Source organism: Anomaloglossus baeobatrachus, chromosome 1 (genome assembly GCF_048569485.1).
Source record: "Anomaloglossus baeobatrachus isolate aAnoBae1 chromosome 1, aAnoBae1.hap1, whole genome shotgun sequence".
Lineage (NCBI taxonomy): Eukaryota > Metazoa > Chordata > Amphibia > Anura > Aromobatidae > Anomaloglossus > Anomaloglossus baeobatrachus.
Genome location: NC_134353.1, coordinates 761,904,864 through 761,919,642, shown reverse-complemented (window position 1 = coordinate 761,919,642; position 14,779 = coordinate 761,904,864).

The following is a 14,779-nucleotide window of genomic DNA, read 5'->3' as shown; positions in this document are numbered from 1 at the left end:
GGCCAGGGCGTCACACTTCATCTTCCACTTAGCTGAAACACCAATAATTAAAGGATAAAATCCATACCACATTAGATTACTAGTAAATATTAAATATAAGGTGAATAATATATGATCAATAATAGTATTATCAGAATGTGGGGATATAGGATCAATGGGACCATTCGGATTAAATACTGAACCAAAAAAGAAAGAAAACCGAACTAGAAGGTCACTTAATAGTATATCTTTATTAGTATAAAAAAATTGTATACATAAAAAACACAGGGCTGTTGACTGGAAAAAACGGCGTCAAAAACCTGCATATCATATAATAATAATAATAATAATCATAACAGTAGTGTAATAGGGCAAAGGATAGTGTAAGGGAATTCAGAGACAATGAATAAAAATAAATATAAATATAAATAGTGTAAATAAATAAATAATTATGAACACAGCTAAGGTGTCAGGTGCTAAGGGTTGTGGCAACAGTTATGCCGCAGTAATGGAATATAATCAGCAGAAAATTCAGCTGATGCCACCCAACAAAATCGTCATACTTGAATTCCACAAATCACTAAACCGATGGCCTAAAGAACGCAGGTAAATATAAGGGGAGGAGGGGGAGACGGCTCTATCGGCCAGTAGGGAAAAGACATGTAATTTAGGTTAAGTTAAATTAGAAGAGTGTCAGAATCGGCACAATAAAAATGACAGAATCGGCAAAGTAAAGCACTAGATAGCGATATAGTCACCTATGGCCACAGAGCACAGCCTCCTTCAGGTATGTGTAACGTCCGGGTGGTGGAACCTCTGGACCGTACACCGGTTTCCCTTGAGGAGGCAGCCAGGCAGGTCACCCCGCCAGAGGGTCTGGGTGCACGGCAGCCGAAGCACTATTGGTAGCCGGACAGTCCGTAGGGGAGCAGGAAAGGTGGATGGAGTTATGGACGGTAGTCCGGGTGACGAGGCTCAGAGTCCGAGGCCAGGTGGTAAGGTCAGGCGGGATCCGGAACCTGCTGAGCGATGGTACGGGTCACCAAACGGAGCCAGGGACTGGAGACTGGCGGAGCTGCAGAGATGGTGGAACATCCGCCGAGGTCACCTTCAGGGTACGGGAATGAGCGTGGTTCGGAGCGGCTGGCGTGGAAGGACAGGGTTAAAGCAGGCAAAGCACAAGGCAAAGCAATAGGGACCTGAACACTAGCTTGCTAGACACGTAGAACAGGCAACGCCCTCCAGGCAGGAAGCTCCTAATATACCTGACCCTGGCTGATGCAATATCCTGTTTAGGGAGTGCTGGGCCTTAAAGAGGAGGTCAGTGACCGCGCGCGCGCGCCCTAATGCGCGTGCGCGACGCCCGGGTGCCGGAGGCGAGAGCAGGGAGCGGTGCCGAGGAGGACGTGTGACTGGAGGCAGGAGGCCCGGGGACCGGAGCGGTGAGTGAGGAACGACGTCGGGACCCGGGGAGCGTGACAGTACCCCCCCCCCAGGCCCCCCTCCCCGCAACCGGGACAGAAAGGCACGAATCAGAGGAGTACCCACATTCTCCCGGGGCTCCCAGGACCTATCCTCGGGACCATAACCCGCCCAGTCCACCAAGAAATACTGCAGACCTCGTACGGTCTTCATGGCCACGATAGCCCTTACCGCATAGATGTCATCGTCAGCGATGGGAGGAGGAGCAGTACCGACCTCAGCGGAGAAGGGACCAAGGACAACAGGCTTGAGCAAGGAGACATGGAAAGAGTTGGGTATCCGCATCGTGGCCGGGAGCTGCAGCTTGTAGGAGACTGCATTGATCTTGCTGATGACTTTAAACGGCCCGATGTAACGAGGACCCAACTTGTACGATGGCAACTTCAATCGGACATACTTGGATGCAAGCCAGACCAGATCACCAGGGGAGAAACACGGGAGATCCAGGCGCCTTTTGTCCGCATGTCTCTTCATCAGCAAAGAAGCCCGCTCAAGGGAGGTCTTGACAGAGCTCCATATGGCTGAGAAGTCCTGGACCAGAGCATCTGCTGCGGGGACATCGGAAGCCGAGGATACCGGCAACGGAACCGAAGGCTGAAGTCCGTAAACGACTCGGAATGGAGAGCTGGAGGTGGACTCGCTGATGTGATGGTTGTGGGAGAACTCAGCCCAAGGAAGAAGCGTGGACCAGTCATCGTGATGGGCATTAACGTAGTGGCGCAGGAAGGAGGTCAGGATTTGATTGACCCGTTCCACTTGCCCATTCGACTGAGGATGGTAGGCCGAAGAAAAGTCCAGAGACACTCCCAGATGTTTGCAGAGGGCCCTCCAGAAGCGCGAGGTAAACTGAGTTCCTCTGTCGGACACAATGTGTGCGGGAAAGCCATGCAATCGGAATATATGTTGGATGAAGGAGTCAGCTAGCTCCTGGGCAGAGGGCAGCCCGGCCATGGGAATGAAGTGAGCCATTTTTGAGAAACGGTCCACCACAACCCATATGACTGTGTGTCCGGAGGATAAGGGTAAGTCCGTAATGAAGTCCATTGCGATATGTTACCACGGAACAGAAGGAATGGGCAGCGGCAGGAGACGTCCATATGGTAGGTGCTTGGGTGTCTTGTTCCGGGCACAGGACGGACAGGCCGAGACGAAGGTTGAGACGTCTTTAAGGAGGGACGGCCACCAGTAGTGACGGACAATCGTGCTCCACGTCTTCTTCTGACCAGCATGGCCGGCGATCTTCGAGGCATGGCCCCAGTGCAGGACTCTCTGTCTGACAGAATCTGAGACATAGGTTTTCCCAGGGGGTATCTGAGTTAAAGCGACAGGATTCACCGGAATGATTTTGCTGGGGTTGATGATGGGCTGGAACGTCTCCTCCTCCAACTCCACGGGCACGAAGGACCTGGACAAAGCGTCTGCCCGCACGTTTTTGTCCGCAGGCCGGAAATGGAGTTGGAAATCAAATCGAGCAAAGAACAAGGACCAATGGGCTTGTCGTGGGTTCAGTCTTTGGGCTGACCGCAGATACTCCAGATTCTTGTGGTCCGTGTATATGATTACAGGGTATACTGCTCCCTCCAAGAGGTAGCGCCATTCCTCCAAGGCAAGCTTCACAGCCAGTAGCTCCCGATCCCCGATGGTGTAGTTGCGTTCGGGTGCCGAGAAGCTCTTGGAGAAGAATCCACAAGTGACCATCTTGCCGGAGGGGGAGTTCTGCATCAACACTGCTCCGGCTCCTGAGGAAGAGGCATCCACCTCCAAGGTGAACTGTCGGTTCAATTCAGGGCGATGGAGAACCGGGGAAGAAGCAAACGCCTGTTTCAAGGAGCAGAACGCGGCATCGGCCGCCGGGGGCCAGTCCTTAGGATTAGCTCCTTTCTTAGTCAAGGCAGAGAGAGGCGCAGTTAAGGCAGAGAAATGCGGGATGGATTGCCGATAATAGTTCGCAAAGCCGAGAAAGCGTTGGATAGCCTTCAGTCCAGAAGGAGGAGGCCAGTTGATGATGGCAGACACTTTCTCAGGGTCCATCTGCAGGCCAGTGTCCGAGATTACATAAACCAGGAAGGGAAGAGATGACTTTTCAAAGATGCATTTCTCGTACTTGGCGTACAGACGGTTTTCTCTAAGCCTCTGGAGAACTAACTGCACGTTTTCTCGGTGGGTCTGTAGATCCGGAGAGAAGACCAGGATGTCATCCAGATATACCACGACACAGACATAGAGGAGATCTCTGAACACGTCGTTCACCAGTTCTTGGAAGACTGCCGGAGCATTACACAGACCAAAGGGCATGACACAATACTCGTAGTGCCCATCCCGAGTGTTGAATGCGGTTTTCCATTCGTCTCCAGAGCGAATGCGAACCAGGTTATAAGCCCCACGGAGGTCCAACTTGGTGAATACACGGGCTCCTCGGAGCCGATCGAATAGTTCGGGGATAAGCGGCAGAGGGTATTTGTTCTTTACGGTGATCTGGTTTAAACCCCGGTAGTCGATGCAAGGGCGCAGATCACCTTCCTTTTTCTTGACAAAGAAAAACCCTGCTCCGGCAGGGGATGAGGACCTCCGAATGAACCCCTTTGCCAGGCTCTCGGTAATATAGGCAGACATAGCTCGTGTTTCCGCAGGGGACAAGGGGTATATTCTTCCTCTAGGAGGCGTGGTTCATGGCAGTAAATCAATGGCGCAGTCGTAGGGATGATGAGGCGGTAGTACCTCTGACTCCTTTTTATCAAAAACGTCCGAGAAGGGCCAGTAGGCAGAAGGCAGTCCTGGTAGAGACTCTGGAACCGGAGGACGTCGAACGGGCTGGATGGTCTTCAGACACCTCTCGTGGCACGAGGAGCCCCATCGGGTGATTTCACCTGTACTCCAGTTGACCGACGGTTCGTGTGTCCGTAACCATGGGAGTCCCAGCAGGATCTGATGAGACATGCGCGGGAGGACGTAGAAGGTGATATTTTCGGTGTGCAGGGCACCGATCCGTACTTCCACAGGCTTGGTGATCAGTGAGACGGTGTCAGAGAGGGGTCTCCCATCTACAGAGGCGATCACCAGCGGTTTCTCTAGTGGGAGGACAGGCACCTGGTACTTATCCACTGTGGCCTGCTGGATGAAGTTGCCTGCTGCTCCGGAATCAAGATACGCCTCTGCCGTGAACCGGGTCTCTTCTGTAGTGACTTGAATAGTCCAGGTAACGGAGTCTGAGAGTGTCCCAGCACCTAGGGTGGCCTCTCATACCAAGCCTAGGCTTTGGAGTTTCCCGGCTTCTCGGGACAAGAGGTGTGAGCCATCACCGCAGTAGAAGCAGAGACCCTTTGCTAGTCGTTCTGCTCGGCGTTGCTCCGGCTGCCTCAGGCGGTCAATCTGCATGGGCTCGTAGGTAGACGCGCCAGGGGGCGCCGACTGAGGAGCGGTGGACTTCTGTGGTGGGGAAGAGTGCCGTATTGGACGCCTCTCGCGGGACACCTCTTTGGATCGTTCCTGAAAGCGAAGATCCACGCGAGTCGCCAGAGCAATCAGGGCATCCAAGGTGGAAGGCACGTCACGACCAGCCAACTCATCTTTAATGCGAGCAGAGAGTCCTTCCCAGAAGGCGGCGGTTAGGGCCTCGTTGTTCCACCCGAGTTCCGAGGCCAAGGTGCGGAAACGAATGGCGTATTGGCCCACCGTCAGAGTCCCTTGACGTAGCCGGAGAAGGGATGAAGCAGAAGCGGCGGTGCGTCCGGGCTCGTCAAAGGTGTTACGGAAAGCCCGCAGGAATTCCTGGATATCAGTGGTCACCGGATCCTCCTTCTCCCACAAGGGGTTCATCCAGGCCCGTGCCTCTCTCTCTAGATGGGACATCATGAACGCGACCTTGGCTTGGTCGGAGGCAAAAAGGTGCGGCAGCAGCTGGAAATGGAGAGAGCATTGGTTTATAAATCCCCTGCAGGTCTTGGGATCTCCAGCGTACCGGGGTGGTGAGGCCAAACGAAACTTGGAAGCATCCGAGGAGACTGCCACGGGAGCTGCGGCCGTGGATTGTGCAGTGAGATCCTGAGATGCCACAGGCGTGGCCGCTGCTTGTAGCGCGTTCAGACGGGTATCCACAGAAGACATGAAGTTCAGCATGCGGGTCTGGGTCTCGCGCTGTCGTGTGAGTTCCTGCTGCAGGGCCGCTAGTGCTTCGGCGGGATCCATGGCCTGTTCTAGCTGTAACGTCCGGGTGGTGGAACCTCTGGACCGTACACCGGTTTCCCTTGAGGAGGCAGCCAGGCAGGTCACTCCGCCAGAGGGTCTGGGTGCACGGCAGCCGAAGCACTATTGGTAGCCGGACAGTCCGTAGGGGAGCAGGAAAGGTGGATGGAGTTATGGACGGTAGTCCGGGTGACGAGGCTCAGAGTCCGAGGCCAGGTGGTAAGGTCAGGCGGGATCCGGAACCTGCTGAGCGATGGTACGGGTCACCAAACGGAGCCAGGGACTGGAGACTGGCGGAGCTGCAGAGATGGTGGAACATCCGCCGAGGTCACCTTCAGGGTACGGGAATGAGCGTGGTTCGGAGCGGCTGGCGTGGCAGGACAGGCTCTACGAGACAGGACAGGGTTAAAGCAGGCAAAGCACAAGGCAAAGCAATAGGGACCTGAACACTAGCTTGCTAGACACGTAGAACAGGCGACGCCCTCCAGGCAGGAAGCTCCTAATATACCTGACCCTGGCTGATGCAATATCCTGTTTAGGGAGTGCTGGGCCTTAAAGAGGAGGTCAGTGACCGCGCGCGCCCTAATGCGCGTGCGCGACGCCCGGGTGCCGGAGGCGAGAGCAGGGAGCGGTGCCGAGGAGGACGTGTGACTGGAGGCAGGAGGCCCGGGGACCGGAGCGGTGAGTGAGGAACGACGTCGGGACCCGGGGAGCGTGACAGTATGCGACACCTGCCCCTTGACGCGCGCACATTTCGTAGCGACTTCCTCAGGGGGTGGAGTCATTGGGGATTGCATGGGGTTAAATGTATACAAGCGACCAATAAGCGCAAAGTCTGTGCGCATGCGTCCTTAGTCGTACACGTAGGGGGTCACGTGGGGAAGGTGTCAGAAAGCGTCATAGTTGGATTATCAAATCACTGGACAGGAACAAGGAGGTGGGCGTGGAAATACGGCAGGGAATAACAGATTGGGCTAACCAAATGGATTTTCATACATTACAGCACAGCGAAATCATGTATATAGAGTTTAAGTATATATAAAAAGGGGGAACAGACATTAGCATTAGTGCAAACGTCATAATATTAGTCAGGGGAAATCATGTGATAAGTGCGTCATAGAGTGGGCGGGAAATCGCCGAGCGTGATATAAAGGGTGCGGAATAAACCGTGCATGTCATACAGGGGGCGGGTGAGAAAGGCAGGTAGCCAAACACATGTTGGAAGGGGCGGATCACATATGGGTGACATAAAATAGTGGAAAGCCAACGTGAGATAATATCCTTTGAAGGGTGGGTAACCAAAACGTGTCATAGAAGGGGCGTATAGAGGGAGGCAGATGGCCAAACAAATAAGAGAATAGGAGGGACGGAAAATGCTAATCATGTCGTAAAGAGGGCGGGTGGCCCAAACCAATCACAAAGGGGACGAATAACAGGACGCTAATAGTCAAAATATCTGCAAAGGCAGATCATATAGGAGTGTAATAAACAAAGCAAACAACTTGTCAGGGTGTCAAGAAAGGGGCGAATTGCCAAGGTGTGTAACAGAAAAGGCATATAGCCTAACATGTAATACAAATTTGATGATGTAAAACTATATGGCAAGTGTAATAAAAGGGGCGAATGTGACAAAAGGCTAATATTAAATCTAATTCCAGTCAACAGCCCTGTGTTTTTTATGTATACAATTTTTTTATACTAATAAAGATATACTATTAAGTGACCTTCTAGTTCGGTTTTCTTTCTTTGTTGGTTCCACTTAGCTCTAGCTTGAGCCGGGTACCTAATCTCTTACTTCTTCTGACTTCCATTCAGCTTACAGCATATACTTCCAATCTCATTCCAACATCTGTAGGTGTTGTTCATACTTACAAATTCTGCAACTGTAGCGCCCCACGTGGCAGGTGGTCAACCTACTCGTTGCCGGGCCGTTTCGAGTCGGGTCAGGTGATGTCACGGGTGGCCTTGCCCGGTTCCGTTGTCCCGAGGCGTACAGTAAATGGTGGGGATAAGAGGGGTGTTAGGGAAAGTTTGTCGTGACGCCACCTGTGGTATGCGGCCAGGGAGTAGCCAGCCGCCGCTGCAGGATTCCTCGCCGGGGCAGGTGTTATGGCAGCCGGGATGGTGTCGCTCCCCACAGGCAGAGCTGGCCCCGGGTGGATGAAGAGGGGAAGTATTGGTGGTTGGCACCTAAGCGCTGGGCGGCAACGCCGGTAAGGACAAGCCAACACAGTCTCTGCGCGTTCAAGGTGTAGTTTACTCACAGTTTCAGTTGCCAGCCCAGTAGTACTAGTCCCTGCTGTGATGGGCTCTGGTCGATCCTGGATCCTTGAAAGTCAGAACCGGTGCGGTAGTCTGTGGGCCCTTCCTCACTGCGCTTTTAGTGCGGGTCCCTGTGGCTTGAAGCACTTAGAGTCCCTTCCGTACTAGGTAGAGTACCGTTCCCTATGCCAGTAGCCTGGATCCCCTTGAGTCTGACTGTGATCTAGGCCCCGGAATCCTAGGTGCCACTTGGCTCTGCAAACTTGTGTGGTCGGAGAAGCATTGAACTCCTCCGTCCGGCAGAATCTGATGGTGCAACTTGGAATTACACCACCCTAGGGTGCTGCACCTTGAACTGCGCTGGCCGCGGGAGAACTGACTCGGTATCTCCACAGCGACCGTTAAACTCCTATGTCCCACTGGAGCTACCGGGAAAGACGTCTGCTCACTGTCACTCCTGCTGGAGAACTCCCGTAAAAACTGTATGTGACTCCTAACTCCCCCTGGTGGCTGCTCCTCCCCCTACCCAGGTCCTGAGCTAGTGGATTAGGGGCCCTGTTGTGTTGGCAGCCGGTAAATGCCACACTGTTGGCAACCCCTTTGAAATCCGACCCTAGCCCAGTCACCAGTGGGGAAGGGGCAACCCTTGTGTATATTTGGTTGTGTATGGTGAAACCGAAACCGACCTCCCCTAAATCCATGACCAGCACTACACCCCAAGTGGAGTGCAGTACCCTGTGACAACCAGAGCCTCAGGGGCGCCACACACTATGGTACTGCATGTCTGCTGCAAGTTCCAATTTGTATATACCTCTTTCCTATTACCAGACTGCATCTACTTTTTTGTTATCCCTGTGATTAACTGAATCACTGCTAGAAGACATCATATCTCCATACATGTATCCTCACACCTGACTATTTCAACTAGTGATTCCTGCTCCAGCTTGTCCATCTGCCTCATATTGTGCCATCCAGGAAGTGTAAGTGATAAATGTATACCGTAATCACTTGGGGCTCAGTCACTGGAACCTTCACTTATCATACTGTTTTGTGAATGAAGTGAGAGTGTGTATATATGACTGCCTGCTTTATAAAATAATTATTCTTATCTTCATAGATGGATATTGTCATAGTTCTTGCATAAACAACCACTTTTGTTATTTATTAAAATTTGCAGCTGTTCTTGAGATAAATGCTTTTTGTTTTACACTTGTGGCTTAGGAGACCGACCACTGCTGCTGTCTAGCTTGTAAGCACTTGTGGCGCCCTGGACATGCCAGGGGCCACAGAGCACAACACCCACACACCCCCCACTCCGTCAGGCACACCTAAGTCAGACACAAAACCCTTGTTGCCTTCCTCCAGGGGCTGATGTCCACACCAGGGGGGTGGGCCAGGCGGTTGGCCCCGCCCACCGAGGAGTTCACAGTCCTGGAGGCAGGAAAAGTAACCAGTTTAGCTTTGGAGGTGAAAGTGAGAGGAAGCGAAGTGGTAATGGAGCAACTGACAGCGTCCGGGTGTGTGGCCCGGGCGGTACAGCAAGGTTGGCAGACGGTGGTGACCGTCTGCAGGAGTGGCCTATCGGAGTCTGCCGTAAGGACCGTGGACGGGCGGTGGCCCGGCGGTACCGGACCGGTACACAAAGAGAAGCCAGCACCATCTGGCACGGGCTTACGGACCCCGGCAAGGCTAGGAGTCGCCGTGAATTTGCCGAATTCGTTAGTGAAGGGAACCTCCTGGGTTTCCCAGCAGCCAAGTCCCGACAGAAGGCAACAGTCCAACCAAGAGAGGGAGACACCGCCACCGCCAAGGCAACCGTTTCTCAGGGCCAGAGCCTGCATGGCAAAAGGGGCTCCTCCAGCCCATATCCAAGCTGGGGAGCGGGTTACCGGTGGGAACCCATTGGAACCATCTACCGTATATAGGTGCAGGGAAAGGCAGTCACCATCAACCTGCCGGGAGCAGAAACCACCGCAGCCGTCAGTGGGACTCGTCCATCCAGCCGTGTGTTTTACCGAGAACTGTGTCTTCATCATTGGCTGAGTGAGTACCACCGTGCTGTGCGGCACAGCGCTGCCCCTGCGACCCTGCACCTCACCAGGCCCTGTAACCCGCCTGCCATCCACCCCTACCCCCATCACCGGGCCCCGGGACAACTAACCCCCTACCCACGGAGGGGAGAACTAACAACAAGGCTGCTCCCTGTCACCGCTCCCGGGATCCCCATCTAGAGCAGCGGTGGTGTCACCAATATCACCACAACCGTGGGTGGCGTCACGGACAATAACCAAAACCCCCACAATCAAAATCCCCTTTTCACTCACGGGCGAGGAACGCCGCTCGAGTCCCCGGGATCCGGCCCACCGCTCAAGCCACCACCGAGCAGCGGCACCAGCAGCAGCCGGACCCGAGCAGTGGGAGAGCGCAGCGTCCCCTCCTCCGCCCGCGACAACTTGGCGTCACGAACAGGATCTTACCGCTCTGCCGTCGGGTAGAGGTGCGCCTTGTTACCGCCGGAGGTGTCCGGCCGGAAAATTTGTGAAGCCGCCATCTTGGGCGCGAAGAATTCCCGCTCGAGCGTCTCCTCGAGTAGTGGAGGCGCGAAGGCCAAAACCCCGCCCCTGTAGAGGAGGAGCCGAAAAAAGACTAAGGGGGACGAAATGGCGACTGGTCGCATGTGAGCGCGGCTATAAAAGCAGGGACGCCAGGACCCTGCGGCCATCTTGTTCCTGGGAGAGGCCGCCAGCAAGATGTACATGCCGTCCCGTAGCACCGTAGCCCCCGCCCCTGGAACCGCGGCGTGGGTGGAGATCTGGACCGCGCAGCTCCAACAGAGGCTGCAGGTCAAAATGCAGCTCCTCTTGGAGGAGTGGGAGACCGACATGACGGAGGTCATAGCGACCGTGCGGAGACACGAGGAGGAAGTTGCGGAAGTCACCATCAACCTGCCGGGAGCAGAAACCACCGCAGCCGTCAGTGGGACCCATCCATCCAGCCGTGTGTTTTACCGAGAACTGTGTCTTCATCATTGGCTGAGTACCACCGTGCCGTGCGGCACAGCGCTGCCCCTGCGACCCTGCACCTCACCAGGCCCTGTAACTCACCTGCCATCCACCCCTACCCAGCGTCACCTCCTCCGCCCGCGACACACTGCGCTGAAGCTGACCTTTAATAGGCAGTAACAGCGCATTCCAGCAATACTGGCCAACTTCAAAGTGCTTAAATGGGTATTCTGATCTTATAGATCCTATCCCAATATGTAGTAGATGTAATAATAATTTTAGCAAATACCTCCAATTGGAAATGTAGTATAGTTCTTCAGATTCACTATGTCGCTTACCTCATATTCAGGGCATTGCAGGACCTTAGGTATCCATGGTTACAACGATGCATATAGTCACAGTTAGCTACTGTGTTTCCCCCGAAAATAAGCCCTACCCCGAAAATAAGCCCTAGTCACGTTTCAATAATGAAGTGTCCATGCAGCTAAAAAAGTTAAAGAATACTGCAGGACACTTCAATATAGAAAGCAGGCACCCCCCAAAAGAAAGAAAAGAGAAGATAGAAGACCCCTCAATCATACTCACTAGACACCAATCAGTGGAACGCACACCCACACACATCAGGTCACACACACACACATCAGGTCACACACACACACATCAGGTCACACACACACACGTCACACACACACACACACACACACACACACACACACGCACACACACACACACATATCAGATCGCACGGACACACTCACTACATCCAGCAATACCGATAGCAAATGTGTCAGGATATATTACTAAGTTACTTATTTTAATGTGTACATTTGATTTATAAAATAAAAATTAAAATGGCGGTTATACTTTAAATGCTCAATATAAAAGAGTTTCTAAAGCACTGCTCCTGTGCTGCTGTCTAGCAGCAGTGGTCGGTCTCCAAGGCAATGAACATTGAATTAAAGAAAAGTGTTGATATCTCAACAACAGGTGAAAATTTTGACAAGCAGTAAAATGCAAAATTGCTGAAATTTACAAACAGTATCCAATAATACCAATGTATGAAGATGGTTATATCTCTTTAATATCTGTGGAACTGATATTGATGAATTATGTGGACAAAACCCCTTTCAGAGAACTGTAATGACGTTATTATTTGCTGTCACCCTGCATTTTCAGAAACAGGTAAATCTCTGACACATTATGACTTAAGGGTACTTTATACGCTGTGACATCACTAGCTATAGTTAGCGAAGTCGTGCGCGATAGCACCCGCCCCCGTCGCTCGTGCGACATTTGGTGATCGCTGCCCTAGCGAACATTATCACTACGGCAGCTTCACACGCACATACCTTGTCAGCGACGTCGCTGTGACCGCCGAACAATCCCTCCTTCAAGGGGGAGGTGCATTCGGCGTCATAGCGACGTCACTGCGGCGTCACTAAGTGGCCGGCCAATAGAAGCGGAGGGGCGGAGATGAACGGGCCGAACAACCGGCCCACCTCCTTCCTTCCTCATTGCCGGTGAACGGAAGTAAGGAGATGTTCCTACGGTGTCACACATAGCGATGTCGCTACTTACCTGACAACGATTTTTTGCAATTAAACGACCTCTCCAAAACAAACGATTTTTGTCTTTTTTGCGATTGTTATAGGTCGCTCCAGCCTGTCACATGCTGCGACGTCGCTAACGATGCCAGATGTGCGTCACAAACACCGTGACCCCGACGATATATCGTTAGCAATGTTGCAGTGTGTAAAGCCCCCTTTAGAGTGGTTGCTCAGTGTAGAGATCTGCACTGATTGTCAGAGGGGGGAACTTTTATCCCAGTCAGAATGGAGCGGCAGTACTCATGTGCCTTCATTCCCTATGGGCTCCCTAGCACTGGACATGGCTTTTTCCACCAACCCCATGGAGAATGAATGGAGCTCTGACCAGTGGTGTAACTATAATTTGATGGGCCTTGCTGCAAAGTTTGGACCTGGGGGCCCCCCAACCGTACACTTGGGGTACGGGATAGTTTGGCTGACACTGGGCTCTTTCCCTCAGCACCCAGGTTTACCATGATTTGAAATCCCTTTTTCTATCAGCTCCCAGCTTTCCTATGTTCTGATATCCATCCTGTCCTCATCACCCACCTTCCCCATGCTCTGCTTTACATCTTTCCCTCAGCACCCACCTTCTCCATGCTCTGCTATACATCTTTCACTCAGCACCCAGTTTTCCCATGATATCAGAGCAAGGGAAAGCTGGGTGCTGAGGGAAAGATGTATAGCAGAGCATGGGAAAGCTGGGTGCTGAGGGAAGGAGCCTCAAAACTTTCCCATCCCATGCTTGTATCTTTGTCCCCCCTCATATATAACTCCCCAAATACTAAAATGGCCCCCACATACCATTCCATATAGTATAATGGGTCCCACATAACCCCTAATATATTAGAATGCACCCCCAAGGTCCTCCATATATTATAATTAATCCCATAGTCTTCCATATATTATACTGCATCCCATAGTACTCCATATATTATAATGCAGCCCCCATAGTCCTGCATGTTTTATAATGCATTTCATAGTCCTCCATATATTATACTTCACTCATAGTTCTCCATGTATTATAATTCACCCCATAGTCCTGCATATAATATACTGCACCCATAGTCCTCCATATATTATACTGCACCCATAGTCCTCCATGTATTATAATTCACCCCACTGTTCTCCATATATTATAATGCAGCCCCCATAGTCCTCCATATTTTATTATGCAAACCATAGTCCTTCATATTGTATTATGCAGCCCACAGAGGCGTAAATACCACGGTCGCAGAGGTCGCCATTACGACTGGGCCTGCAGGGTGAGGGGCCCGCCCTGCAGATCAGCAGTCAGCTCCTCTCTGTGAGAGAGGAGCTGCGCTGTTCAGTGGCAGACCACGCGGCCGCTATGTGCCCGTGAGTCAGTGGGGCCTGGTGTCAGCGGCACCGGGCCCCCCCCATCACCCGTCATCGCACACAGCAATGATGAAAAATGGAGAGGAGCGCTCCGCTCCATTTTTCTTCATTCTTCCCCTGTGCCTTCGCTCGCAGAGCATGGAGACGTCATCACTGCGCGCTGCTGAGATGAAACAAGAGAGCGCAGGACGGGAAGACGCTGACCGGAGTAATGAGGGAACGAGGAGAGGTGAGGACTCCAGTGGCTGATACATGGCCTTTGCAATTGTTGTACTGGGGCACAGATGGGAGGGGGCCCTCGCAACTAAGCGAAGGTCCATGCACGTAAAAAGTATTATACATTTACCAGAAAACTGCTGAGTGCCCCAGAACCAGTAAGAGGCCTTTTCTATGTTCTTGTGCAGCTCTGCTCAGTGCTCTGCAGTTCACTCTGCCCCTCCCTCAGCTAAGAGCGAGGGCAGAAGATGCTGGGACTCAGAGCTCAGGAGATGATGGAGGCCGCAGCCAAAGAGGAGCAGCTGATTCCTACAGTTCTGTGTGATTTCTGCAGGAGTGGAGGTCAGAAATGAGGGGCAGTAGGAAGATGGAGGCCGCACAGCTCCACATCCACAGCAGGAGAGGAGGAGCAGGAAAATCTCCACAGGACAACAGCAACTTATGAAGAAACAGAGGTGAGTATATACTTTTTGGACCTGTCTGTTTGCTTTTACATACTGTATATACCTATGTTGCTTGTACTGTATATAAATGTGCATGTGTGCGTGTGTATGTATGTATGTATATATATATATATATATATATATATATATATATACAGTACAGACCAAAAGTTTGGACACCCCTTCTCATTCAAAGAGTTTTCTTTATTTTCATGACTCTGAAAATTGTAGATTCACATTGAAGGCATCAAAACTATGAATTAACACA